Genomic DNA, 26,125 nt, shown 5'->3' on the forward strand with positions numbered 1-26,125 from the left:
TATTTTGGATGTTAACGCAAGTAAAACATTGATTCAGTTGCAACTGTAGGGCTCAACCATTCTGTCAATCAGCCGCGCCTCCAAGAAGAAAAGTCCAGCTAACCCCCGTGCACTGTTTGCCTGGTGCACTGGTAGGCATGCCCAGGCAGGGCATCCACATCCTGCACATTGTATTCCTCTCCACCTTAAATGCGAGACTCTCTTCCTCTCCACTGCAAAGGGTTTACAGAAAGGCTTTTGATGCATTCCCAGACCACGGGCAGTCCTCTAGTCTGACAGCTTCTTCCCTGCTCTGCAAGGCTTGACTTTCCCTAATTTTAGTTAACTGGAATCATGTTTACATTTACAAATATTTTTGATTTTTGTAAACTGTTGTTGAATCGTAGAAGAAAAGCAAACGAGAAATCCAGTAATCAGTGGCCCCCCTTTCCAGATTTCATAAAACTGCTCTAAAAAAATGCAGGCGTCATTGCTGTTCAAAGAATGGTCATTGAGTTTTTCAGGTGGATGAAATATTATCTATTTATTTCCTTGGCCTTGTTGTCGAAATGGTAGCAGTGTTTTCTGAAATAATTCAACTAGAATGGCAAAAAACCTCTCCACTTTATTGTTTAAAGTTCAGCAAAATTACATGCTACTCAAATAGGTTTTACAATGGAAGGTAAGTGAAAGCTTAAGTAGTAAGCTGTATTAACCTGCTTGGTAATGACAAATCATTAGAGCTTCATATGACTTTCACTGGATGATAAGCCCATTTTCCTGTAAAAATTGGAAAACCTGTCCTGTGCAGCATTTAATTCAAAACAAAGATCTTCAAAATTTTCTACTCCCTGTAGGCATTAGAAAGTGCCCTTGAACTTTTGTGATGTGAGTTATGTAAATCTATTTGTTTGTGGTTTATATTTCCCTCCTTGTGTTCTGTATTAATCGTCCAAATTACAAGTTCTAATTAATACACTATTACTACATTATGTGCTGAAAGCATACATAAATAATGAATATATTTTGGATATGTCCTGTTTGTTTGAAGCGTTTCCCCTAAGCCTTCAGAATTTCCTCAGGCCGTCACTTGTCTTTGCCAAGGAACAGTGCTTTTGCTTCTTATGGAAAACAGTGTAATATTTAATAGTAGTATCCCTTTTTTACTACATTTGTTGCTGGTTTTTATTGTAAGAACTATGATAGTTTTTGCAGAGCAATTGTTGATTTATTGTGAGTTTGAACACTGACTTATATTAAAACATAAATGTTTTAATTGATTGCAGTAGAATGATTCAGGCAACAGTAGTTTTCACAGGTAAACTGCAGAGTCACTTAGCTCTCACAGAGATTAGCCATGAACTTACCCAACCCTTTCAAACATTTACAATTACCTACGCCATCAGAAATAAGGCCATGGCACTTGTACAATAGCCTCTGCTCCTGTAAAAACACCAGTACTCAAGCAGAAAAGATCTTCCCCCTTCTTCATTTGCTGGGCACCCCCTCTTTATCAGGTTTCACGTAAGTAAGGCTACAACGAGTGCAAAACCAACATGCTGCATTTTACAAAACTCCAGGGAGGGGCTGTCTACTTTTCCACCAGCAGAGAATTCCCCTGGCTCTTCTGCCCACCGCATTGTCCTGCTGCTTCCTTTGCTCGATTGTTTTTCCTGCGGAGTGATACATTGCTGTATCTTCGCCTGCTGCAGCTGAAGTAGAGCCATCCATCATCCCAATCACTGGAACTGAGGACCCTATGGACTGGGAGTAAATTATGTAGCTTTGGGGGCCCAGAGAGGAAAAGAGTGAGAGGTTTTTTGTTTGGGTTGAGGATTTTTTTTCTCTCCTTGAACCTGCTATTTTACATTACTGTTTCCTTTTACATAATATTTCTGCCTTGCTTGGCATCATGATAAGGTAAATGCAGCAGAAGTAGTTTCATTATTTCCAGAATGTAAATTTAATCAATACAAATGCAGTTAGCAACTCCAGAGATGAGTCGACTGTTGCTTGGATCTGAATTTGAGTTTCATTTGTGGCTTTCCTTTCAAATTTAATGTAATGCAGATGCAGACTTCACTAAAATAAGTGTCTGTTAAACCATAAAATAATGCTCTATAGGTGTTGAGTCCAATTTACTGTTACAGGCAAGCTCCTCTTCCTATTCAGATAAAATAAGATCCAAGTGAGGCTTCTGGTTTTAATTTTAAAGACTACAAATTATTAAAACCTGAAACTTTGCCCTCAAACTAAGTCATATTTTGGCACCTAAAATTAAGTCTTAAATTTAACTCATAAACTAAACCAGAGTCTAAAATCTCAGCGGTGTATCCTGTCCAACTAGGATGACTGAAAACAAAGGAGATGATTAGGCTGAATTTTCACTCCTCAGTATTGCTGAGTATCTCTTACTTCTGGAGTCTTACGATATCTCTGGTCTTTCACTTTAAACTTCTGGCCACCTGTGGTAGGCTATAGGAGGGCTACAAATGGCTGTTTCCCTGAGGTTGACACCAGGCACCTTTATGAGCAAATCAAGTACTGCAGTATACTCCTGTCTTCTGCAGAACCCATAACTTGACTTAATGCTGCAGGCTGAGATGATGGCTTACGTTAACGTCGTGCTGTCTTCCCAGGCTACGCACTCCCCTCCCCACCTTGCCATCTCTCTGACAGCAGACCTGAAAAATACTTTTTACCCTTCAAAATTTTTCAAGGCCTTAAAGGCATTTTCCCAATTTAAATTAAGCTTCAAGCTTATATTAATTAAGTTGCTTATAAGGATGCAAGAGCTAGATTACAAAGAGCGCTGCAAGATTTGGGCATTAAGGTACGGATTTTTACTTCTTGCAAGGCCGCACTAGGCTTGATATCCAAGTTATGCTTCAGATTGCCTCTTGATGTTCAGGGCATATCTGAAATGACTGAACAAAGGAATAATGAAACAGCATTTTAATGATAAAGCGCCTTGTTTTTCATAGTCTTGTCATGGAAATTGTGTGTAAAAATAAATATGAGCAAGCTTTGTCATTATAGTTAGTGAAACAATCAAAGATGCTCATATAATCTCTTTGATAATTAACTGACAAGTTTTAATGGCACCATTGAATCAGAGAACAATGAAAGATCCTTTCTAGTGTTTCAAAGTAAAATGAATTTGCTCTGCATTTGGTAAGTTTGCTCAGAATATCAATTTCAAAATATGCTCACAGCACTGTTTTGTAAGACCACTGACTTTCAGCTGCCCCTTTCAGGAGAGACACTACAAGGAGCTCCCCTGCCATCAGAACTGATTTAAGCTTAGATCCATCTGGCAAAGGCTCGACCAAAAATCACCTTCTCTGTCTCTTAAAGTATGTTTTGTTGTGGGACAAAGCTGAGGAACTGGGCCCTGGGGGGCTACAAGGCAATCACACCTCCACGCTGAAGCTTTGGCATAATATGGAAGGAATCACTTGTGCATCTTATTAACACTAAGTGCTAAGTGCCATCACATTTACCTGAAAATTTACTTTCTTCTTTGTAAAGGAAGCGCTATTCTCTGAGGCTTTGTACAGCTTATCAAATCAACAATACCACGAAATTGACATTAATTTCTTTTTTGCTAGAGTATGAGTAAAAGTTACATGCACAATGTATTTTTTTAAAATTCCACTGTGATACTAGGATCTTTAAGTGAGGAAATCCCTTCTTACTTGCAGCAATACATTACACCTTTTCTCAAATTCACCCTGGTTGACAGACTATAATGAGCCATATTTGCTTCAGCCAAGGAATGCTACAGATTTACTCAGACCCACAGAATAAGACCTGGTCCCCCTCTAATGCTTATAGATCCAAGGCTGTGTATAAGGATAGAGTATTGCCCTATTTAATACAACAAAGTACATCTAATTTTGTGATGAACATTATGTCTGTTGCTGATTAATGAAAGAAAAGCTGGTAAAATGAGATAGGAGAGGCACCCTCTGTGTTAAGTGCTAGCCTAGATGCAGTATGGTGTCCACTATCAGAGACATGGCAAGTACTTGTGGGGTTATAATGTAAAATGACCAAGAATTTAACACAGTGGCCATCAATGTGTGTTTATTATACATGTACATATGGTAGACCAAACTATATGCCATCAATTCACATACATCAGATGACTTGGAGCCAAAAATATTTATTTTGAACCAAATTATTTAGAATTTATTTTTGGTAACATGAATTCATGGGTGTAAGTTCTGGACAGAAATCCCTAAAGCCATTTCACACATCCCACTGAACAATCATCAGAGTGGTTTACTGCTGTTCTCAACTGGGTTTGGGTAGTGTAAGCTGCCATGAAACACAGCTTATGTCATTCATTGGATTCACTAGTCATCACATTCCCCCTTTAGTCGTCAAAGGTAGATATTTCCATTTCTTCACCCTGTTCCTTGATGTCAGAGATGAAATTTGTTGCTTTACAGGGAGTACTGGCTCTTTATTTCCTTTCTTTAACTAATAAGGCTGGGGTTTTTTTCCTCACAATGTGTTTGTTTTGCATATTCATTTCTTTGCAGTATCTTGCAAATATACTTTGTACTGAAAACGGAATAATTACATCTATTTCTGTTCCAGCTCTGCTGTTCTTGGACTCATTCTCTTGCTGAGTTGACCTAACATATTCTTAGCTAAGTAAGGCGTGTTATTAGCAATTCTAATGTGCTTCATTTGAAATCCATATGCAGAAGGAAAAAGTTTTAAAAATATAAGGAAGAGTAAAATACTGATCCTTATTGGATAATCCTTTTCAAAACAGAGGGAACATCATCATAGTCAGTCTTTTTATTCTGGAAAACACTTTGCTTGGGAGAAGAAAAGGCTTGGAAGAAGCAAGAAATATTTAGCTTTACTTCTTTGTTTTCACACTTTCAATTACTGTTACCTCGATGTTTCAGTTCCATACTCAGTACTCTATTGCTCTTTCTGGACTGGATTTATGTTCTCTATGTTCTTATGTTCGTAATCATAGGTTGTCCTGTGATGCTCATTTTCCCCTTAAAATCTCAGCTCCTGAAGTCAGGTTATTGTGTGAAACACTCAAATATGCTTTTCCTTTTCCTTTTCCTTTTCCTTTTCCTTTTCCTTTTCCTTTTCCTTTTCCTTTTCCTTTTCCTTTTCCTTTTCCTTTTCCTTTTCCTTTTCCTTTTTTCCTTTTCCTTTTCCTTTTCCTTTTCCTTTTCCCTTTGCCTTTTATTTCTTTATCCTTTTTTCTTTTTTCTTTTTTCATTTTATTTAAGCAAGTTTACAGCTGTCCCAGGTTGTTCTAAAAGCTTTAAAATAATGAAGTTTTATGCTCCCAGCATTAGAACTCAACATTTTCAATTTTTAAAACATGATTTTAAACCCAAACCATAATTTTGGGGCCTAATTTCTAACTCAATAACCATTAAAACCTATTTGATATCTATTATCTTTCAATGTGATGCTATGAATATATTAAAATTTTATAAACCTAGCATCTCTAGCTTCTCTTTCCAACATGAACGGCTGAACCACCATCATCATCATCAGTACCAAAAGCAAAGGGGTTATTATGACACTTCTGGTTCCGGGTGTGGCCATAAGCACAGATGAGGTCTGGGGAACTTGAGGTACCCTTTTGTTTGAATTTCTGTTGTCTCAGCTGGAGGTTTCTGTAAGCATTCAGGAAAATATTTTTTTTATTCACATCTAAAAAGAGGTTTTTAAGGAGTGAGTAACTCTATGCTGTCTTCACATCTCCTGTCTGAAATCCAGGCCAATGGGAAGCCAGAAAAAGAGACAATCTTGCCAATGTGCTGGAAAAGAAAAAAGAGGAACACTTTATATCTCCAAATCTTTAAAGTACCTAAAATATTCTATTTATTTATTTTAGAACTGCCACTGATTCAAAATTGCATATTTTACTTATATCAAATTCTGACAAGACTCCTTTATGACAGAAGTGTTTAGGTACTGGCTGAATTTTTTTGTTTGCATGCCTTTTCTGAAGAATCCAGGCTATAAAAATCAACATTTTAAGCCAAAGTATGAAAGCACCCTCTGATAGCGTTCGGCTAGAATAACTGAGTGAGTGGGACTATTTTTATGAGGAAGTATTTAGGTAAATGAACACATTGTGCTTCTCTGTTGGATTTACTGTCTAGACAGGGAGAATATAACAGTAGAATTTTTTACACCATTTTTTCTCCAAAAACATATAGGGGTGTTTAGATCATATAAAACTTTCTTTTGATCTCTGCTGTTTTCAGGAACCCCACTGATATAGATCCTGGTGCATCATAATCTTTAATGCTTCCATCTTCAAATGGCTCCATTTCACTTCTCCTTCCCCCAGCAAGGTAGGCATTTATTTTCCCATTTTAAATATGGGAGGTTGAGGTTAGATTTTAACATCCTTGATTCCCGGGAACAAAAAAGAACAGCCTGGAGGGAAGAATTCAAGGTTAGATTATTTTAGCTTAAAGACAAACGGAATAGATGAACAACATGGTACTGGAGATATGTCTTTGCCTCTTTCCATCTAGCAGGTGTCTTCAATATGTAGAACACAATTTCAGCACTAGTTTAAAGCACCCAATAATTCTCAGGAGTGAACAGAAACTAATTTTTCTTACGGGTCAAAGATAGGCATTGGGCTGCTGCAGAAAAGTACAGAAAAAGCTGATCTGGGATGAAGGTAGGAACATGTAGGAAAGAAAGAGGCTCAGAGACTGAGTCGTGATGCTGCCGTCTGCTGTGGGACTAGGGAGGAAGCCCAGAGGCAGTGATCCAGCTGCTTCAATGGGTTGCCTCCCTGCAAACATGGATCCTCTGTCCTTCAGCTGCTGCTGCCCACCTGGCTGTAGGTGATAGGGCAGTACCCGTTACGCTTCTCAAGAGTGGTTTTACTGGCCTAAGCATCTGCCTATTTTGCCTTTCCCACAGCTGGCTTGAACAGTTTAAAAGGGAAATTGTTTTGTGGACGCATCAGGATGTCATGGAACAATTCCCATATTCATATAGCATCTCTGGGATGACTCCAGCCATTGTTTCAAGGCAACTTCATATTAGGAGATGTTTAATGTGTTTTAGCGCTTTTTAATGTGATTTGGCAGCTGGGCACAAGAACAACAAATCAGACAATGTGCCATCAGCCAAATCACTGCATGCTAGGGTTTGGAAATCTTGGCTGTGTGGCACCTTTTGTTTCACACATCCACCTCACAGCTTTGGAGAGCTCTGCCTGGCCTGGCCCCTCTCACCCTCTGGATGGTATGACAGCCTCTACTTCCCAAGGTGAAGAGGCCAACAGGGTCTATTGGCCCTAGCTGGTGCCCCTGGGACCCTACACTGTTACAGCTGAGCTCAGACCATGTGTTTCTATGTTTACAAGCCCATGCCATGATGTCTTCACAGGGAAAGTGTAAGTATTCATGTTGGCTGAAGTAGTTAAAGCATGTCGTGCAATTTGCAGACAGTAATTTCTATTTGTTTTTGACTGGTATGATGTCCAGCACTGTCTGGCTGTTATTTTCCCTGCAATGGCAGATCTGAAGAGGGCTCAAGTTCCAGATACTCAGCTGGGGCAAACCAGCATTGATGTGTTTACATCAGCAATGTGTTACTGTTTTACCATAGCTACAACATACCCCCTTCTGAAAATGTTTGCTATTGTTAGTACCCACGTTGATGACAACAGGGTAACTGTGCACTCACACAGCTCCTTGCTTGCATTTATTATATCCTTTCCCCTTCCCACACCCTTCTCCTGCTGTTTGGCTGACATTATTTATATAGCTCAGTAATGTTTTGCAACAAATATGTCTTTCTCAAACATTAATCTAAGTTTGCCTGAATTTTATGAGACCGACTTGGGAATATTGAATAAAATTCTGACTTGCAACTCTGTCTAGACCTCTGCTAAACCTTCAGCGCATTGTGGATGACAAGTGACAGCTTTTAAGATGAACTTTTTCTGAAGAAGGTGTTAAATCCTCCTAAGGAAACCCTTACAAATCCAAAATGGTAATGTATTTCCTTAAACAGTTTGATCTAGAAGCTTTTCTGGGTTCCTGTTCTCTGCAGGAAAGGTTTTGCCTCACACATATTTACGCTTTCATTTTTTGCTCACGTTTTCTTGCATTTTTGACAGTAATTGCTTTGAAATGTGTGAAGATAACTAACTGCTCAGAGCTCTAACTACATACTCAGGGTCTAAAGTACATGTTATTTAAAAGTTTGCCTGTTTGCTGGAGAAGAGTGCTTTTTTTCACTCTGACTTAATTAATTCTTCCAAGAAGCAGTGCAGGCAGGGCAGGAAGGTCTTTTAGCTAGCTGAACTGCAGTGTAGGCTGTTTAATAACTTCAGCATGAGGATGTATGAGTGTAAAAGCCCCCTCGGTTTGATTGTTTTGCCTGTTATGTTGTCCCCAAAATACGTTATCCAAAGTAATTTTTCCGTAAAAAAATAATAGGCTATTCTGTAACATCCTGTGCTGTAAAAGGAAGGTACAGTGGGATGAATTCAGGCTCAGTAGAAATTTTCTATCTCTTTCAAGAGCGATATAGTGCGGATCAGCTCAATCTGGCTTGCATTGCAGTACCTGGAAGACTTCTGGGAGGGTCCTTGCTTGCCTTGATGTTACCTGGGTGCGAGGCAGCGGCTCCTCAGAAGCAGCAGCACGCTGCTGATGTTCAAAACAAAGCAGTGGTGGCACGGCATGACACTGCACAAAGGACACCCACCTGAGCAGTGCAGAGCGTTAGTCTGATTTGTACTTGCTGGTGGATGATGGTACAGCCCCCCACTTGCTCTGTACTAGTTAGCACTGCGCAGCTCTCCTTCTGAACGAGGCTAGGAAAAAAACCTAGTGCTTTATTCCCGCTTACCCCTTCCCCCAGGTAAAATGTTTCTTTGGAAAAGTTCAGGGTTCCCTCTGTTTTGCAGCAATAAATACTCTGCTGTGTCCAAGTTCCCTACCCTGTGTACACGTAGCAGGGACTTGCTGGACTTCAGATGGTAAAAATCTGTCAGGTTTGCTTTTCCATTGCACATCCTTGAGACTCTCACAGCTCATATATTTTCCAGGCAGAAATAAATGCACACAAAAAGCGTGCATGCACTGTGAGTCTGAGGTGTTCCGGATATGTCAGAACTTCTGCACAAGCTACACAGGTGACAAAAGCGTGAGTAGCAAGTCAGATACATTCTGGATGTACTGGATTTACTGTGCAGACACAAATTGTCTCCACAGTGCACACCAAAACTGGATGAATAGGATAGGATGAGTCATAGTCACTACACATGCACTGCGTCGCTGAGATCTGGCTCACTGTCAGCTCCCTCTGAGCTTGTGCTTCTGGGAACCACTGGTCTAAATAGATGGATGAAAAGTGCCGCCAGGGGAGCAGAAGCTCAGAACGTGGGCTCAGAGGCTCAGAGGATTACCAGAGCCATAGTAGGGACCAACAACAATTCTCAGCTTCCCGAATTATGGCTAAATATCCTACCCATTGGACTATCCTGTCAGGATACATAATTTCACAGTCTTTTGTTGTGTATTCTAAACTATTCAGTTCAAAAGTAAATTAATGTGTACAGGGGAAAATGCCACGTGCTAAAGTTGTCACAAGAGAAATCAAGAGTCAGCAGCTCCTGTAATCTGTATGATAGGGGGTGATTAACTGGAACAGATGCCTTCACAAAGACTTCAAGGGGCTCTTACCATGCTGAGCGTGAAGGGAAAAACCCGAGAATCAGACATGACTTTAAAGAAAGCTTTGCTGTGCTTTTTTCTTATGCTACTGCTGGAAAAGGTAATAAGGAATTACCAGAAATTGATATTTATAGTACTCATATTCTGCAGTTGTGATGCTGCCCACAGAAGTTGCCTGGCATGCAGACACTGTAAGGACTCACCCTGCCACTGTAGGACTTAGTTAGCTTGGTTCTTCTTTGCATCTTGTGTATGTTCAACCACCCTATGGTGACATTATGATGACTCTGTAAGTCTTTATGTCTGTTTTTGTGGCCTCTGCTCCTTCTTGTTGAGAACCTTATAGCTGAGGGCTACTGATTTGGGTAAACTGCTATTTCATTACTGTGCTTCATAATGCTGTTTCAAACCTACATTTGGAATTGCTTGGCAATGAAAGCAAAACAGTCCCGTAAGTTTAACATATACTAATACTAAAATTAATACTGTAATTAAAACTTCATTCCTACACAGAGGCTGCATGGAGGCATGTACGGTAAAGAACGAGCTGTCCAGAGTTCACCAATTTTCCAGAAAGGAGATTATAAACTCTGCATGCTGGTGTGAACAAAAGAAATTGATATATCAACCTGTGTTTAAATTACTTTTAAAACATAAGTGTTGAGGGGATAAGACATAGATGGAAATATGTTCTTGCCTCAGAAACAGCCAACCCATCAGAACACAGAATACTGAAAAGGTCATTCTGAAATGGCATTGGACTGTATTTCATAAAATATAGGCATTACATTTCTTGAACCTCATTTGTGTGACAAAAACTGTGACAAGAACAGAGGTTGGCACAAAATCAATATACTCGGGCAGGGACTGTAATAAATAATAAAAATGAAGAACAGCATAAATTTTAACCAGTTTTCATTACAAGTTAAGGCCAGTCTGATTTCCTATGTGATCTCCTGAAGCTGCATAATTTCCAAAGAAACATCAGCAAAGGTATATTTTTCATTTTGGTTGAGAGGTGTTAAGACAAATATCAGAGAGAGAGAGACAGAGAGAGAGAAAAGAGGGGATGTTCATCACCTTCACTTGCACTTGGGTGTTACCAACATGAAGGAAGGGGCAGGAGGCAGGTGGCGGCTTGCCAAGCCCCATCACAACCACAGTCCTCCGGGGACCAAGGACCCTCAGCTGTTTAGGTATTCTTCAGTCTCAAGTAGTCTATTTTACATAGTGCTGAGCAACTTCTCACCCATGAGCTGCTATGCCATAGCAAAAGCCCCAGTTTCAACAGTGTCCTTACAGAGCCAGCTCAACATCCAGATCCTGACACCATCATTTTCCAGTCAAAGGTATTGGTAACATCAATTAACAAGCATAATCCTCTTGTGTTAATGTGTTGCTATCCTCTAAAATATGATCTTTAAGGTCCCTTCCAACTCTAACCAACTCTAAGGTCCCTTCCAACTCTAACTCTATGAAACACCATGTTCTTCAATTCTATGGAAACTTCAGCAGCGCTGCTGCTGCGAAATGATAAATCCATTAGTTAGAATTTTATCAAGCCAAATGGACACGAGCTCCACATCCTGTCTCAGCCTGTGGTGGCAGTTGTCTTGCTGAGAGCTCCTTGGGCAAGACAAGTGACTCAGCTCCTCCGGTCTCCCTCCCCTGGGGAGGCAGGGAAAGCCGAGCCTGGTCCTCCACAATATGTCTCCATTTAGATTGACAGCTTCCCGTGACTGCGGGGTTAACCTTGTTATGACAGCACAGCTGCAGTTGCCATCTCTCCCCATCGCACATGATAGCGCAGCCTTCCCAAAGTAATAGCAGCTCTCGGAATCACAAATTACAGCGAGTGTTTCATCTCTTGTGTTGTTATTTAGCCCCAAATGACTCTGACATCAGTTGCTGATGGTGCAGACGTGCTTTTTTCGTTTTTCTCCCAAACGAAAGGTTAGCAGGGACAGCGCCTGTTATACTGGTTCTATTTTGTTATTTCATAGTGAAAAATATGAACCGGTGTCTACTTTGATGTTCCTATCTGGCAAGTGCTTTGTTACTCGAGCACTGTTTCTACCCTCCCATCAAGACTAATAGTGCTCAGATGCATCTGGGTGTCACTGTACATTGCAAATGTTTCTGCCTGGAAAAATTGCATCTTAAATGCAAATGCTATTTTGAAATTGAGATTTTATTTGGCATGTACAACATCCATTTTTTTTATTAGCAGAGGATTTGGTTATTTTTCTGGTAGAAAGACAATAATGTGGTAGAAAGATTGATGGTACCCATGGACAGTGTAGTTTTTATTACTGTCAAAATATTTCAGGTAGAGGGCATGTTTAATTAGATCCTCATTTCTCAAATTCCCCTTTAATATTTTCCTTCTATCACATTAAACACTTGTCAAACACAACTCAGCATTATGAGATTGGATGTCTGACCATTGATCGTTTTTTCAAGAGTTAGCAGACCACTATATTCTTTCTTTACCTTCTGAGTAACTCCCTAGCTAAATATGCTTTTTGGATAAACATCATTCTACCTTTTGGATATCTATTATGTGATGTTCATTACTGCCCAAATTTCTATGCTACAAGTTCATGCACAAAAATCTGATAATATCTGGGTGCTTTAGAACTGGCTATTATTAGACAGAAATAAATTTTGTGAGTGGATATTTTTAGTGTTGACAAATGTAGACTGCAGCATTATTAAATTTCTTCAGTTGCCCTCTGTGTCTCAGGAATGTGCCAAACCCAGTACAGCTTTTAATTGCTTCATTCTCTACTCAGTAATTTTCCTGCTGTTATTAGCGCGGGCTGCTCAGCAATCACTCAGAGCCAAGGCGTTTGTCAGAGATTTCCTTTGTGTAGTGCTTGTGTTCTGCCTCTCAGCGCTCTGTAACGCAGTTCTGCACATGAATTTCTGCTCTACGCTGTAACTGGTTCCAACTGGCGCTTGCAAGAACTCGGGGAAAATATATTTCTTCATGAAGCAGGTCTTATAGCTATAACTGGGCCATATTTCTTAGACGACTATGCAAAAAGGGTTGTAAAGATTTGGAAGATCTGTTAACACATTGCAGACATATGATTTTAAATCACGTGGTGAGGGAGGAAAGCAGGAAGGGGAATACCAATATCAAGCACCTGCAGGCACTCCCCTGGGTTGGAGAATCCTGGCCTGTACAGTCTTATCCATTCTACAGGTATCTATCTTTCCATCTATCTATCTTGTGTAGAGCTGTAATTGTTATAGCTATATAAAATGCAGAGAGACATGAAATCCACCCAAATAAGGGCAAATAATGAACTAGAATGTTTTTATACAATATATCTTGGTTTCATCAAATTTCAAGTAACATTCTATTTATTGGAAACTGCAAATCTATACACTTTGCTGACATGAAACCAATTAGGAACATAATGATTAAGACTGATTTACAACTGTATCCAAGCAATGGATGTGCAGTGGTTGGACCAAATTAAAATTTTATTACAAAGTTCAAAGTTAGAAAAATGGGATGGGTACTGCATACCAAAGGCTACTGACTTAACTGACAGCTCGTTGTCACTGTTCTGGAGAGTGCATTGAATCCAGAGTGTCATAGACTTTGGGTTGTGATACAAGATGATTTCAGGACAGGGTGGACAACCAGCTGTGGAAGGGTACGGTTGTGCGTCTCTGTAGGCAGCTGCAAAGTAAGTGGCTTGGAAGTTAACAGATTCACATTGAAGGAAGGAAAGTTTGGTTTCTTTCCTTGAGGCAACCAATGCAAGCCAAAAGGTAAATAAGAAAGCTTAGGCATTTTGGAGAGGTCCCTCATAAATGCAAATCGTAATGACAATGTCTTCTCTAATTGATTATGCCGTCTGAATCTTTGCCATTAAGTGCTTGGCAAAAGTATTACACTCTAGCTCTCCCTACTGGATTATTATTACACAATTTCTGTATTTAATGGCTGCAATGTATGTCTGTGTTAAACAATTAGACAGATAATCCCAGCATCTCACTACATCATATAGATGTTTCATACTTTATGTGCATTGCAACAGATGGCTATGGCTTGTTCCTTTATTTTGCTAATTATTCTTATTTGGTAATATATCAGAAAAAAAGTATGCTGTTTCTCATGATGCAGTTTATGAAGAGTCATTCTAGAACATGAGAATATTTCTTTTGGCTGTATTTTCCAAAAGTACCTATGTGATTTTTAAGAACTTAAAATAATTTTTTAAAAGTGAGTTAGGCTCTTAGAAGCCTGAACCTCAATGGCTTTCATGGAAACTTAGTTGTCTGTCTGAAAAATCTTCTGGTTATGTTTAAATACATACTGTTCTAATGTAATTGATTTTTGAAAGATAATGGAGAGACTTGTCTATACAGAATTCAAGTTTCTGCCAGACCCAGTTGTGGTTATCCACTTTATCTACAGGAAGAAGCAAGCAGAGATATTTTAGGTGAGTTAAAACATACATAGGTTATATTTTGCCTTTGTCTCCCAGTATGACATCTACACATATCAGGACTTAGCTAAGAGAAGGCAGGATCTTCACTGATAAAAATTTGATTAAAATATGTTTACCCACATATTTCAATAAACTCGTCTTTGCTGGCAGCAAGATGACCTTTTTGACTCATTATGCAAAAAAACCCCACAAAAACTTTTACCCACATGATGAGCTAATGATGGGCTTATAAAGTTTCACAGTTCTTCTGGGACATGACATCCACTGAGAAATTTTACAAAGAATATAGTCATATACTGTGACTGTAAATGCAATAATTTGCTTTATCAAATAATTTAAGAGAACAAGTTTATTGGTTTTTTTCATTAAGTGCTGCTTCACTGCAGAAATCTGTATAACAAAAGAAAAACAGAATGGTTTTCATGTACCCATGGTCCATACTAAATATCATTGTAAGAACCAAAGTAATTTTATTATCAGTATGAAATCCATAGGATTGAATTCACCCAGACTAAACGAGATATACCTATTCTGTTAAATTTAAAAAAGGACCAGAGTCCAATCCTTATGTCTGAAAGCAAGAGGCACTGAGAGTCTAGAGTCCTCAAGAATACGGCAGGCTTGATCTAGGTAGTCTGCTGGTGAGGTCCCAAGCAAACTACGGGAATGAGATAATTATTAAGTATGTAGAGATCAGGGCACCAGTGTTCAGATGTGCTCTGTAATCCTTTTACTATATATATTTTTTTTTTTAAAGCACAGTATATATTCCCTAGGATTCCTAGAAAATTAATCCTTTAAATCCACACACTTGGGTAACTTAGACCCTGATTTAAGTCCTGGCTCCTTTTCTCCTTATTATGCACAACGTAAGGCGGTTCGATGCTGAGCTGTCTTTCACAGCAAATCAGCTAATTCCTTTTGAGAGGAAAATGTGATGCAGCTCTGGGAAATAGTCCTAGAACCACTCCTGTACCATGTGGATGCAACTGCAACAGGTTGGACTCCCTCAGCTCTCTGTACACCTCCAACACAATTCCTGCAGTCTTTTCATCCGTACCTACTCGTTTGTATCCCTCTGCTGCGCCCGAAGCATTTTAATTAAACCATACAAGGAATAATAATCCTGTTCATTGTGGACATGGGCTTTTTACCCAAGGTAGACATGGTCCATTGTGGTGCAGGCATGGTTCTCTCTCTACCACTGCACATGGGGACCAACAATCTTGCAGCAGAGATGTTTTCGATGATATAAGTTTAACCACAGGAGATGTCAGGTGCAAACCGGGATTTTAGGTGGGCTGAATTTCTGGGCAGTCTGTTTCTCCATAAGCAGAACAAGGGCACTTCTACTTTAGGCACTTCAGTTTGGCACCAGAAGACAAATTTCCTGAATCTGGGCTAGTGTAAAATCCAGCTTCTACACTAAATTTTCATTAAATTAATGTTTTGTCTAATATATGTCAATTTGAACCTAAAAGCATTTTAGCAGTGACATTACTGAAAAATATCTGGGCCTATAAATCACTCAGTCTGTATAGACACTCTAATCCGTTCTCTTTTTTTTAATTTGTCCTGCCACTTTAAATGTCCATTGATTGTATTAACGTGTTTTAATGATGCAGGATGTTTACATCAGATAAATAAGTGAATTAGATCAAACAAAAAGAGATTTTTATTTCAGCTAAAAGTTTTTTGAGAGGTGCTTGATAGTGCTAAAATATTGACTTGGAGTATACACTCTTCATTTTAGAACTGCTTCTTAGTGGCCAGCAATTCAGAAGGGGCAGGATTTGCAATGGGGCTCAGCACGAGCTCCCAAAGCTGTGCAGTGGCAAGAAGTGTTTAAGGTGGTATTAGCAGCACAAGGAGCCACAAGCATGGGAAAAGAGTGAGTTTCACCTCCGTAGCTGAAGAATATTAGCTTGACTCTATCTACTACACATTTGGTCCAATAGGACCAAGATATTAAAAACCTGGAGAAGATACAGAGAAAGGAGAGAAAACAAAGCTAAGCACCAAGTAAAAAATGCCATATATTTTAAGAGAGACATAAACACAACTTGTTTAATTTGTGGAAAAGCAGGTTGAGAGATTACTTTGATTATATTGATAATCTCTCCCAGTGTAAAAATGTCTAGGTACTAACTGCTCTGTAATATAACGGAGAAAAAACAGACGCAGTATGTGCAAATTATAGCTGCATAAATTCACATGAGAAATAACAGAGTTTTGATGCAAAAGTGATTAACAAGTGTAATAAACCACGTGTCTAAATGATAGATTTTCTATTTCTGATGTCTTTATGTTAGTCCTTAATAAAATAACTACTTGGCTTAAAGACATTCACCTTAGCAGAGCTCTGCATTAACGTAGCTACGCTGCTTCTGTTTCACAAGTGTATTGGGCAGTAGAGAAATGGATCCACCCATTAATGCAATTAGTTGTGAGCTGTAGTCATATGTTTAAGAAAGAATCCAGCCTGAAGAAAGAAGAGATGAGCAAATGTATAAATCCATCTATCAAGACAGGGAGCTGAAGTTTAAATGGGTGTCTAAATTTTTGCTGTTCCAATAAAACTATCTGTTACACCTTTCAATTAATCACATCCTTATAATACCAGATGCATAGAAGAATAAGTAGACATATAGGGGTATTACAAAAAGATCTGAAGTAGTACTTGATGCTGAACTTGCACCTTTTTTAGAAGAATAAGGTTGTTTCTAAACTGGCTGTTCTGAAATCAGGCAAGTCCCCGAGGATCCAGGAAAACTCCATCTAGTCTCTACTCTTTCTTCATTCTCCCTTTCCCTCTCCTTTTTTTCTTGCCTCAAAAAAGCTCTTCTCTCTGGCAGTCACAGGGGAATATAACATTTACTCTGACCCAATTAGGATAAAGAGATGGAAAGCAAGTGGTACACAAAGGCTGCGACCTTAAGTAGGGATTGCACACTGTGCATGTGTAGGATTGAAGAGAATAATACAAACTTTATTGCAGAGAAAAAATAACCTGCCCTTCTGCTGCTGGTGGGGTTTTTTTTGTTGTTGTTGTTGTTGGTTTGGTTTGGTTTGTTTTTCTAGTTATGACCATGAACTTCTAGACAAATGCGAAAAAAATAAAGCACTATGTTAAACAGAAAAGCACGAAGGCACCCCAACTTTATAGTAATATCAAGAGCCGCCTACAGAATTGATGGCTTATTGAATAGACCCTCTAAGCCTATATACATCTCATCTGACATAGAATTATAGTGTTTAAAAACAAAACTGTACACCTGCAAGAAATTGATGAATGGAAGGACAGATCCACGGAGCACTTTATCAACTGCCTGACACTTTCAGTATAACGACCAGTAAAATCTCACTTATTCTGACAAGGAAAGAATCATTAAAAATATATGCGTCTGGTGGAGAAACTGGGCTAAAGATGGCCTACTAATGGCATCGTATATCAGTATGTGACCTCGTGTGGAAAAAGAAAAACCTGCAGAAAACACCCCTTTAAGAATATTTATAGGAACCAAAAGAACTTTATTATGTCATCAGATATGTCATAAACATGTCTTAAAAGCATTTTAGATACCCTATTTAAGGGAAATAGTATTTTTTAATAGTATAATCTAAAAACAAACAGTTAATGTGGACTCAAATTGAAATAATATCCTGCAAAACAAACCTTATAACAGCTGGACAATCACATTGCTGTCAAGATCTGTTGTCGCATTTTATGATTAATATATCCTGCTGTTTGTTTGAACCCATTTTATGATTTTTTATATGTATTTCACGTAAAACCCACTTGCATGATGCTTATGTGTATTTCCTATAAAACCTGCTAAATGACAATTTTTTTGTCTTCTTCCACAAGCAAGATTTGGAAATAAAATATCTGCTGCCTGCTGGCTGATCTTTGATCCATGATCCTTACTTGTAGAGCAGATTTGGACTGCAGTAAATAGAAATAGCATTCTGTGTGGGCTGTGACTAAACTCATTTCAGCACATTTGGAGGGTGCTAAACAAGTCAGCCCTCATTTGCTGAGTTTCTGACTGGAGTCAGGAAAATTGAGACAATGAGGAGCAAGAACAAAATGTCCCCAAAACATATGCATGAAGCAATTTTTTTTTTAACTTTTCTCCCATGGCTTACTGACAGAAGTGATGTATCAAATGTATTTCATGATATGATTTATTAATACTGGTAATTTGAATAAGTTCAAACAATATGTTTTTCACACAATGAAACAATGATAATACATAAATATGTGGGTGTACATTTGTTCTGAGCACAGACACAAAATATACAATGAATATATTAATCCAAATCAATTGTCTTTTAGAAGGAAAATGTGTTGTCAGCCAAGGGCCATGTGCATGCTAGACAGTTGTTTCACAGGAGGGATGCTTCTAACATATCAGTACAAGAGAATGGGACTTATTTGGCCCATTTCTTCAAGCTGTGCTTTTCTGTTGTGGTTGTTTCCCTTTTTTTTGTTGTGTCCCTTTTAGCACATTGAACATGGATAGGAGGAACAGCTGTGCTGCTCACTCTGTTCTATCATGAGTTTTGCAAGAGTTTTGTTTCTCTTAAAGTTTTAATGAGTGGAAGGCCTATGACTGTGATAAAATTTCAGCATTTATTTTAGGAAGAAAAAAGTTGCTAAGTCTTGTGGCTGCAGAAAGCACTTCAAAATAAGATCTTTCTGGCTTTAAAATGGATCAAATTAAAGAAAATGTAGTTCAGAAATTATTATAACATCATGAGCGTATACATCTTTTGGATGAATTTTAGAGGGGAAAAGAGAGTAAAGGGGGATTTGATTTATCATTTTGAAACACTGGTGTATTTTAAGTTTGCAAAAAGAGGAGATGAAGAGCCAAAAGAAAAAAAAAACAAAACAGAAAAGATGCTAAAGAAGAGGTGAGGACATGGAAAAAATGAATGGCAGTCAGGGACTGATAATAAATATAGGGTACAGAAAGTGTTTTTGTATTCTTGTCCCAGTTCATTACTCTAATCATATTTCTAGGCTTTACTGACCTTAAAATGAAATAAATAAAAAAGATTTACTTGCTTCCCAAATAAAGCCTTGAAAGAAATGGTGAAGTAGTATGAGGAAAAAGAAGAAATTTTAACTGAGAGCTTTTTATCAAGTATGTACTATGCCACAGAAAAAAGGGAAAAAAAAAGGTTTTAAATTGTTCTGGAAGAAATGCAAGATATCTTTACGCTGTGCATTTTTCCTTGTAATAGTTTAAGGATAAGTGGATAGGCTGAGAGGACGAATTACATTCTTATGCCAGTCAATGCAATATTAGACTGAGGGAAACTTCTCTATTTTTTAACAGGCTTTCAAATGCCTTTCTTATTGATATGAAATGTAAACTTGTATATATTCACCTAGAGCAAGATGCACAGCTCTTCTGCCTCCCACTGATAAATCAAGGCAAACAAGTTATGCTATGAGACCACTTGCTCTGCAAAGCATTCATGCGGCACAGTGGATGGCGTGGAAGGGCAGCTGTTGAGGTGAGTTTGAGAAACCTGTGTGAAGAGGGAGTGCTGACTTTCAGCTAAACACTGTTTCAGAGCTGTACAAACATCTGACCTTCTGAATACTACAGGACTGGCTAAATAAATGAGAAAAAGTATTTTCTTACATTAATTTATCTGGTGTTCTTGACTTATTGCCCGCTGCTGAGTTGCACAGCTGAGCACATATACCTTGTAGATAAATTTCATTGATGTGTAGATTTTAAATAGCGTATTATAGTACATTATATTACAGCTTGGGGGAGGGAACAACCTCTGTAACAGATGATAGACTTTTCTATACATGCTTTTCTGTGTATAATTATTTTTAGGATAGCCATCTATATTTCTAGTACAGTCCTGTTAGGCAGCTGGGCAGGTTCTGTTACTTCAAACTAGACTATGTGCAGCATAAGCCTGAGAAGCCCTCTTCTCCAGATACTCATTTTCCATTTGTGCATCCTGAGGTTTCAAGTTGTCCTCAGACAGCCAGAAATCTAGCTTCTTTTTAAAGTTCATGGTCCAGAACACCGTTCTGGTATTTGGCAGAAAAGGGAAATACATTTTCCATGAATGAGGAGAAGAAATTCCTGATTTTGATACTTATTTTTCATTATCCATAGTTTAAGGGGCGTTAGTATTGGTCACATGCATGAGGGTTGGTCATATAGTTAAGTCTTTAGTATCAAGGAATGGAGATTTCTGGCCTATCACCTATGAGGGAAGCAGTAAGGAAGTAGTCTCACTGGCAGGCAAGTAATCAGAACATACCCATGATTTTCTTTGACACTACTAAATTTTGAGAAGGAATGTGAAAAACTGACTTCATGGGCATTGTTCTCCCTCTGAGGCACACAATAACATGTGGATTGGACAGGGATAGTTCACTATCCTACTTTTTAGCCTGCTCTCCTAAAAAAAGGAAGTTTGTGTTTGCATGCTGTTCCCCCGTGTCCGCTCTCTTTCTGTTTTCTGTTAACATTTGAACCCATGGATCAGTTTTAAAACTGAAAGGGATGGGAAGATAGAGGTTTTCCAAGACTATTTCAATTCTACAAGTTTCATGACAACTGACAACAGTTGGAGGAGAGGTACTCAAATCAGTACCTCTAGCTGAGGAAAAGTCTGAATAACTTGCCTCTCTGTCCCTAGCTATGTATGAACAAGTATTCGGCAGTGGGTTGCCCCGCGTTCACACTGTCCATCCTGCCAAGGGTATGAGGATAAGCAGTGGGGCAATGCAGCTACGCAGCAGAGAGAAGGGAAGCAGCAAAAGCAATTTTGATGAGAGAGTGCAAATCAGGCAAAGAAAATCAGTCTCCAATACTGCTGCAGGTTGCTGATATTTTTATTCAGTTTTATACTCACTTTATTATGCCTATAGCAATGAATCTGCCACAGAGATTGGGAGTTTTAAATAGAGGTTTAGAAGAAAGAAAAGCTCACCTTCTGAAGCCCAAAATCTTTGCCCTGTTGGTTCTGGAAAGGCTGTTTGATGATGTTTGGGGAGAAAGACAAGGCTGGTCATCCAGTTAGTTCTTTATTAAACAACAACAGCTTTAAAATGTTGATCTTAAATCAATTCATAGAAGAATATTGGGGTGCTGGTGGGGTACTTTTTCCTTTATATAGAATTCAAAGAAAAACTATTTTTTCATGAAAGGTCTTATTTAAACATTTATCTGGGTTTGTAACTGAATGGTGTGAGGCAGATATATGGCTTTTCACAGAAAACAAAAAAGTGGATACTGAAGGATGCTGTTAATAATGCTGTTGCAACAGCTTTGCAGAGTTGCTGCATGTGCAAGGTAACATTTTCTGTAGTGCTTAACACTATTGGCTGCAGATTGATTTCTGAACTTCCTTGGCTCTACTAATAACCAGCACATAAAGTCTATACAAGGTCTCTATAGTCTTTCTATTGACAGTAGTTATAAGACTTGTTTTTTATGTTATTAATACTATTTACAAAACTTTGGGTAGACCCTGGTCATTTCTTATTTGTGTAGTTTGTGGTGTCTGTGATTAGATTAGGAATCTGGAGGGCACTCTCTGCATCAGAATATTTGGTAAGGGGAAGTAGGGTAAGGTGGCACTGTGAGTTAATAACTCTTTTCAACTTGTGATGAGGATTATTAAAAATGAAGGGGAATGTGGAAATATGGAGTCAGTTTAAATTGAAGTATTGAGTGAGAAGGAAAAAGTGTTTACCACCTGTGGTTCAGGGTAGGGAAGCACACTCAGAGATAGCTGAGAGCATTAGATTAGTAACTGCAGTGATATCTAGGGAATTTTAATTTGTATAATTTATTCAGCTATTAATAAGGAGGACTAGAGTTTTATGTAGAACTCATTTTTATATCAGTATGTGTTACAGGCAACTCAGCAAGAAAAAAACTTCAGACTGAATTTTATTAAGTAAAATGGATATGGTAAGTACCACAATCATTAGGGATGGATTTTGGATACAAATACAGGTGTATTAACATGTAAATGGTCCAATTTAATACAATCAGAAATGTATAAAGTAAAACAGATTGGCAGTGCTTATGAGCAAAGAACTCTGAGGACAGAAAAAAAAGAATAATTTGCAAAAAATATTGGGTGGTTATGCTGCAAAGTAAAATCTGAAGTATAAATTATATAAAGCCTCTGTGGATGAGTGATAATTCTTAAGTTAATTGCAAGTAACAACAGAGAAGTCACATGGAGTCAAAAACTTTGGCACAGATATAGTGTCATTGGAAGAAACAGAGAAAATGTAGAAAAAGAGCATTTGAAGAATAAAACAGAAAAAATATGTTGCTGTTGCCTGCCCTGGGGGGATGACTACTGGAGAAATATCCCTGTGATGGAGCCACCCCCTGCAGGTGGAGGATGAGGCAAGGAAAATAAGTAAAATGAGTAAGAAAATAGCAAATGTAAGGGAAATTTAACCTTTTCCTTTCCAAGAACCTAGAGCCCTGTTCCTGGTAACCACTTCATTACAATATTGCTTTTGACTTACTGTCTTCCTTATAATACTAGACTATCATAGGGAAGGACTGATTCTTTAAAGTGTCACAGTATTCTTGGAGCAGGACGCTACTGTGTCTATCCCAGTGAGGGGATATGCACCTCTACGCACCCCATTGCATAGAGGTTCTTAGACAGCTGGAGATGAAAACCACAAAACAATTATTTTTGTGGTAAAGAAAGCTTTACCACAAGGAGCTTTACCCAAAAGGAGAGGAGAAGTTTATCCAATTATTGGTGGTAACAAACACAAGAGAGAAAACATTGAAGATATATTTAGTTTCCAATATGATCTTAAAAAAACCCACAACTCAGCAGTTGCAATGCATTTAAGGAAATACTGAACATCAAACTAGTGGAGGGATATCAGACATGATCTGTTTAGTAGTAGAAAACCGTCTTTCTGTGTCTAAAGAAGGATATCTTCATATTTCAGTGGGTGGCAATGTTTTGCAAGAGTGATTTTTTTGCCCTATGATGACAAAAAAAGAAGGTGTTTAAACATGTATAAAACATAGATTTTCCAGGGTTCTGAGACGACAAATAGTGTTGCCAAATTATTGCAGAGAACACAGGTGCTTCTCATTTATTTAACATATCTCCGTTGCTTTATTAGTGCTGTAAATAGAGTGGCACACAACAGAAAATTTTTAAAAGTCAGACTCCTTTTTCCTTTTTTTTTTTTCTTATTTGAAGCAGCACACAGTATAATAAGACGCAGTGTCCTGAGACAAAACTTAGCATGTGGATGAATTGATACAATTCCTAATTATTTCTGAAACCGGGTAAACCATTAAGTTGGAGGATATTCCTGACAGGAGCATAAGCTCTTGCTCCCTGTTCTCTAGCTGCTGTAGCCAAGGGTGTATTGCTTGGGAAGAGGACAAATCTCAAAGTTATTTGTGCTTTTTTCTTTGCCAACATCTTGGACAGCATGTTACGGTTACTGGAAATGAAGTATTAGTTAGTGCAACACTGTCTATGTTGGAAATAAGCAAATAAATAAATAGAATAATAAATCAAAAGAGTGTGTACTATATTGGACAATTGTGCTAGCATCTTGGCAGATATGTCTTGGTAAGGCTCAAATCAAAGCATACCTACCACAATTTTTCCATTCTTCTTAGGAAAAGAATATCAGCTGAAGCCTTGCAAGAGAAGAGTGAGCTGTTTCTGTTCTGGCAGTAAGCACGGTCATATTCTGCACACAAATATTAGGAAAAAATGGTATTTTTAGGAGGAAATAGCTCAGAAGTGCAGCCAATGAATAAAGTCTGCACAATTTGAAGTGAATGAGGGAGTGATGGAGAAAGGTCCCATCTGAAGGAAAGAAAGGGAGGTGTTTTATCATGCAGTTTAATTCTGATAATCCATATGAAAATGATGGAAATGCAATTTGCCTTTTGTAATCTAAGTTTTAGCTGTGCAATAGATCTTGGGATTGCAGTGTTATGACCAAGAAATGAGGAAAATTCTGCATTCCTTGAATATGAATTTTCTAAGGTTTTAGTACCCTGATGACACGCCAGTGACAGAATTATTCAAGCCACCTTTACAGCATTTTTTATCACATTTGTTTGCTTCACTTACGCTTTCACTTACTATATCGTCCCATTCATATCTGCCCTGCATCTCAGGCAGAGACCCGGGACTGTGCCCTGGACCCATCTCCCTCCCACGCAGGCAGGCGAGGTGAGGACCGCTCCCTAGCACAGTAATTCCTTGCAGCTCAGCCTGTGGCCAGCAAGGCCATAGCCATAAGGGAGGGACAGCGACCACTGTCAGGATCTTAGGAGCCTGCTGCTGCATGCCGTCAGAGGAGAAGTCCCCACAACAGGATTGCTGAGTCTTGGGCTTCACAGCCTCTAGGAGGTGGTTTCCTGTGGGGAAAAATAATAGTTATGTGTCTTGGAGTGCCCAAAATAAATTATTGTGACAGCCTTCAGTGCTTCAGGCAGAAAGTGACAAAATGATCCTGCTCTGAAATCGTGATGACGGCTAGGCATGCTGTCCCTTTGGCCCCCTTCATGCTCGCAAAGTTGGCAGGAGTCCTGGATGGGTGAACCAGGACCTTCTGACTAAACTCAAACATAAAAAGTGTACAAGGCGTGGAAGCAGGGGCAGGTGACCTGGGATGAATACAGAGACACTGTCCAGGCGTGCAGAGGTGGGGTTGGAAAGGCAACCCCACCGAGAGCTGGATCTGGCAAGGGATGTGAAGAGCAACAAAAAGAGTGTCTACAGATATTTGAGCACCAAAAGACCAGGTAATGTGGGGCTTCTGCTGAAATGGAGCAGGGGTCCCGCCAACAGGAGACATGGAAAATGTCGAGGTGCTCAATGCCTTCTTCACCTTGGTGTTTATGGTAAGATTTGACATCAGGAATCCCAGGCCCTTGAGACCCAAGGGGAAGTGTGGAGCAAGGCAGACTTACCCTTAGTGAAGGAGGACCTGGTGAGTGAACATTTAAACAACCTGGACAAACACAAGTCCCTGAGACCTCATAGGATGCAGCCATGAGGTGCTGAGAGATCTGGTCCATGTCACTGCAAGGCCTGTCTCCGTTATTTGTGAAAGGTTGTGGTGATCAAAGGTGGCTTCTGAAGACTGGAAGAAAGCAAATGTTACCTCTATCTTCAAGAAGAAGGATCTAGGGAACTACAGACCACTCAGCCTCACCTCAGTCTCTGGGAAACCATTTCTAAACATGAAGTAAAGGAAGGTGGTTGGGAGCAGTCAACATGGATTTATGAAGGTGAAATCATGCCTGCCTGACCCGAGAGCCTTTTATGGTGAAATGATGGGCTCAGAGGACAAAGGGGAGCGCTGGATGTTGTTTATCTTTACATCAGCAAGGCTTTTAACACTTATCAATGTATATAAATACCTGAAGGGGGAAGTAAAGAAGACAAAAAGACTCTTCTTAGTAGTGGCCAGTGATGGGTCAAAAGGCGATGGGCACAAACTGACATACAGGAAATCCCATTTAACCATAAGAAAACACTTTATTATTATGAGGGTGGCTGAGCTCTGGCATAGGTTGCCCATAGAGGCTATGGAGTCTCCATCCTCAAAGATATTAAGAAGCCAAGTGGACACAGTCCTGAGCAACCTCCTGTAGGTGACCCTGATCTGAGCAGGGGGTTGGAGGTGCTCTCTGGTCCCTGTGAGTCTGTGATTCTGTAACATTGGTTTAAATAGCTTTTGTTTCTACCTTTTTAAAGCTCTAAAGCTCTTAGAGAAAATGTCTGAAAAATAGCTGAATGAAAATCCTTCATATAAAATTAATTTTTCAATTTTTTTCATAATTATTTTTAATTATAGAAATATTTTTTGTATAAATGAAATAAGCTGTCTGCAATCAAAGAAGGCATCTATGTTTTTAAGAGCTGGAAATAGGGCTAAGAATTCCTGTG

Source organism: Charadrius vociferus, unplaced genomic scaffold, assembly GCF_000708025.1.
Source record: "Charadrius vociferus isolate BGI_N301 unplaced genomic scaffold, ASM70802v2 scaffold414, whole genome shotgun sequence".
In the NCBI taxonomy this organism is placed as follows: Eukaryota; Metazoa; Chordata; class Aves; order Charadriiformes; family Charadriidae; genus Charadrius; species Charadrius vociferus.